The sequence below is a fragment of the Macadamia integrifolia genome, chromosome 1 (assembly GCF_013358625.1).
Source record: "Macadamia integrifolia cultivar HAES 741 chromosome 1, SCU_Mint_v3, whole genome shotgun sequence".
Lineage (NCBI taxonomy): Eukaryota > Viridiplantae > Streptophyta > Magnoliopsida > Proteales > Proteaceae > Macadamia > Macadamia integrifolia.
This window is the reverse complement of record NC_056557.1, coordinates 36,044,855-36,049,196: the sequence shown is the minus strand read 5'-3', so window position 1 is coordinate 36,049,196 and position 4,342 is coordinate 36,044,855. Positions and strand designations below refer to the sequence as shown.

Genomic DNA, 4,342 nt, shown 5'->3' with positions numbered 1-4,342 from the left:
TCTCTCTCTCTCTCTCTCTCTCTCTCTCTCTCATTCTCTTTGAAAAAAAAAAACGTGGAGCACAATGGAGGGAGTTTCTCCATAGAGAGAATTATAAATAATTATGGAAATATTAAAAAGGTAAATATAGAGAGAGATATACCATAAAAAATAAAAAAAACGGCTCCTAAAATCTCTCATTCCATCCATTACAAAATCTAAACGTCAAGGAAAGGGGTATTTTCTCTCTATAATTCTCTTTCTCTCACTCACTCTCTAAACATGGAGGAGAAATGGGTGTCATTAATTATAATTATTACATATTAAAGGGATAAAAAAAATAGGCACAAAATTATGGAGAGATTTATTGCATAAAAATTGTATCTTTCAATAATCTTTCATCAACTTTAAAGGTTTTTACTGCATGGAATTCTTTCTTATATATACCACAGAGAAGACAAAAAAATCAACTACAATATCTCAGGATTTTTCAATTTTTTGTCTCTTACAACAATAGCTCAGAATATTTGCACTCAATCTTTCTCTTATCTTATTTATTAGTAAAAAATCGCTTCCCTCTCCTTCATTAGGAAATAGAATCTCTCTCCAACCATGTATTTATTATTTTTTTGAAACATTTTTTATTTTATTTATTAGTAAATAAAATATTCCATCTTCTCTCCCCTTTGTTAGAAAGCAAAACCAGAAATATTTTTTTCTCTCTCTCACACACGTTCCTATCTCTACCCAACATCCGTTATTTCTCTCTCTCTCATACACGTTCCAAATCTTTCTCTTATCCTATTTATTAGTAAATAAAATCTTCCCTCTTCTCTTCCCTTTATTAGGTAACAAAATCAGAGATTTGTGTCTCCTCTTTGGTCTTCTCTCCCAAAGTCCACAATCTGCTCTAAGAGAGCTCCAAGAGCTCCCTTTCTCTGTTATTTCTTTGGCTCCAAGTAAGTTATTGTAAGGTTTCTTATACAGTTCTTTAAGTTTTTTTTTTCCTATCCAATGATTTAATTTAAGGTATTCATCTTTGCTCTTTGATCCTATAATGCACTTCTTATCTTCTAAAATTTGTTTGTTTGTTTGTTTTTTTTTTTTTGAATCTCAAAATTTTTTTTTTAATCCATACTTTTTAAATGTTCGATTTTCTTCGTTCATTTATGGGTTTATCGTATCTAATGTTGGGTTAACCCTCTAACTTGTCTCAGGTATGAAAGGACCTCATGGCTTCATAATCCTCGATCGATTGAAGAAAACTTTAAGGATTTCAGATGAAGGCATGCTGGGACAATCAAGGCTCTCACCACTGGTTGGGTTTTGTTTTGTTGCTTCTCTCATTCTTATTTTGAGGATTTTTTGCTTCGTTGGTTTTGATATTTATGTTGTTGTTTTTCTTTTGCAGATATTGAGAAATTCTTTCAATAATGTGATCCTCGTGAGTTCTGTTTCTTATATGGGATTGGCGGTGTTTTGGTTTTAAAAAAGTAATAGTGACTACGGTATTAATTTGGTTTATGGATGCTGTTAAATTATATATTTTGAGTATTTGAGGGTTGCAATTACTAAGGTTTCACTTTAGAGTTGGTTGGATCTCAGATTCAAAGATGTCTCAAATTCTATCCCTTATTTTATTTTCATGCAATCCGACCAACTCTTACTTCCCTTTGAGTCCTAAGTTCTCAACAGCCACCGCTTAATTGGAGATTCAATTGAGCACGTAGGACTTAGATGCTCTAATAATTTCCAATGGACAAACTTTTTATACTGGATGCATGTGATTGCCTTTAGATCCGTTTGAAAAAAGAAATGGTTAAAAAGGGATTCCTTCAACATTGGATATCTGTAACAAAGTGACCCCAAATTGCCAAGTAAAAGAATTTATAAAAGAAAGAGTTGAGACTATCAAGCAAACCATTAATACCAAGAATTAATATGTTCTACAAATCTTTCAATAATGTTCAATTGATTTTCTATTTTTGTGATGTGCTCTTTTACATGAAAGTATTACATTGTTGTTTTTATGAACCTTATAAGAAAATCATTTTTGATTACACAATGATGAAATTGGTGATTGTGATTGCATTATCGTTAACAAGCTTCTGAACTCCAGATTTCTCTGGTTGTAACCAAGGCTATAGAAAGAGCTTAAAAAGAAAGTGCGTCAATGTCGTTCTCTCTTCAGAGACTCCAAGATTATTTTCATCCACATTCAAGGTTCCTAAACTAAAGAACCCATTCTCGATAGCTTGTAACTAAATCTCTTAGAGAGAGAAACAGAAAGACATTTTACTAAAGAGAGGCATCTCTCTTACAATTGATTGTCTAAAAATATGTTGTAATTGTCTATCATTATTTGAAATTTAATAGTCATCTTAAATTATTAATTGCTTCAATGGATATCATATATGATAGAAATACATCTTTCTCTTTCTCAGCCACGTGCATTTACACATGTCCTTTTATTAGTGTGTATATATATATATATATATATATATAAATATTCAATATATTTAATGAAAGTTCCTCCTTTTTATATGTAACTTCTCTTTTCACGTAAGATTTCTGATTCCAAAAACAAAAATGCCTTAGTGTCATACCAATGAAGTGCTTGGAGCACCTATATGACAAAGAAAATTGAAGGAGAAAAAAAAAAGATAAGGAAAGAATAAACTTAAGTTTTAGGTTCCAGTGTGAGAGATGGGAGGGTCATTTCATTGTATATATTTTTTCTTGGGATTACAACCAATTTTATAGCAAACATTTGGTTTACAATTTAAGGTAACCATTAATCACCTCTGCCCAATCCTTGATTTTGGGTTTAATTCCAAAATACTCTTCATTTTGTCTTTGTCAATACTCATTTTCCATAAATTATTGGGGAAACCACTTCGCCACACCCTACAATTGAAGGTTGAGATTGCAAGCATAAGTAGCGAGGGGATGTTTCTTAGAGAACTTTGTGTTATTCGATGTCTGAAGGGGAGAGAATGTAAGGGAACAAATTTGGCTACTACCGAATTGCAGCCAATTAGCTGCAACCCCTTGCTGGCAGCCAAAGAAATGGAATAATTCACTTCCCCTTAGGGTTCACAAATACCTTTCTAAGTTATAGTATTTTCTAAAATACCCTTTTAGATTCCATTTCGTTGGTTGCCATAGGTGTTGCAGCTACTTGGCTGCAATTCGGGCAGTAGCTAAATTTTGTCTGAATCTAAGGATGTGCAATGGCGATGTCAACAGTACATGAACTACCTAGGGAGGAGCGAGATGCATAGAGGGGAGGATTAAGGGGATGGATTCAACGGTTAAGATTCTTCATGTCTCATCCGATGGTCAATAATGTGCTAATGTGTGAGATTCCATTATATCTTATATCCCCTTGATGTATATATCATTTTTCCATAAAGTATAAAAGGATGTGACCTTACATATAAATTTACACCCTACATAAGTTGTTGTGTGGCTAAGGTGGCCAGTGGGAACTAGATCATTTGCAACACCACCACACCAATACTTGCATGCCATAACTTTCAATCATATGGTAATCCTTATAATATGCTCATATTTGCTTAACACATTAAAAACTATATGGATATGTTGAATCCACTCTTACCACTTTGTACAATTGCCCTTTAGCTATATTTAGTTACAAGGGATATCTAAGGGAAAGGGAAGTGAAATTTTTATATTTAAAAAGAAGTTTTTGTAATCATTATTCCGCGTGATTCCATATGATTATATAAACTATATAAACTACTACATTCCTTTTTATCATATTTAGTAATGACACCTTTTACATGTAATGCAAAGGGTTTTGGATGCAAGGTAAAGTGAAATCTAATAATCAAATATGAAATAGTTTGAAGTTAATGATATAGTCCCATGGGGTAATGATTACAAACATTTGTTTTTTTACTATGAAAGTTTCACTTTCCTTCCCTTAATTCCCCTTGCAACCAAACGGAGCCAATCATGACTCGTGAACTCATAAAGTACAAAATTAACATGAGACCTATATGGTAAAAGATTCTTTACATGGTTCATTTAGGAAGTCCTTCATATGTGGGCATCTAATCATTTTTTATTTTTTTTTGTTAACCAAGGTGTCCGGGCTAGTTTGCGAGCACCTCGACTAATCCTTGGGGAGAGTAGCATAGCAATCCACCGCCATGATCTCCACTTAAATCGCAGGTGTACAGATAGGGAATCGAACCTGAGACCGTGCGCCTAATCCACACAATCCCCAGTTCGCCCTAACCATCTGAACAACCCACGGGTGGATACAAAATAAATAAGAAAAACACACACATGCACACACTCACACAATGCTTATGATAAGGTTCGATCCCTCGAC

At 33.4% G+C, this 4,342-nt stretch overlaps 1 long non-coding RNA gene across 1 annotated transcript; it reads left to right on the top strand.

Annotated features, from left to right (window-relative positions):
• Positions 1–803: 803 nt before the first annotated feature.
• On the top strand, positions 804–1,550 carry LOC122077251. Its single transcript, XR_006139750.1, has 3 exons — positions 804–938; positions 1,197–1,297; positions 1,391–1,550. It is a non-coding gene; the product is annotated as an uncharacterized LOC122077251 (long non-coding RNA).
• Positions 1,551–4,342: the final 2,792 nt, after the last annotated feature.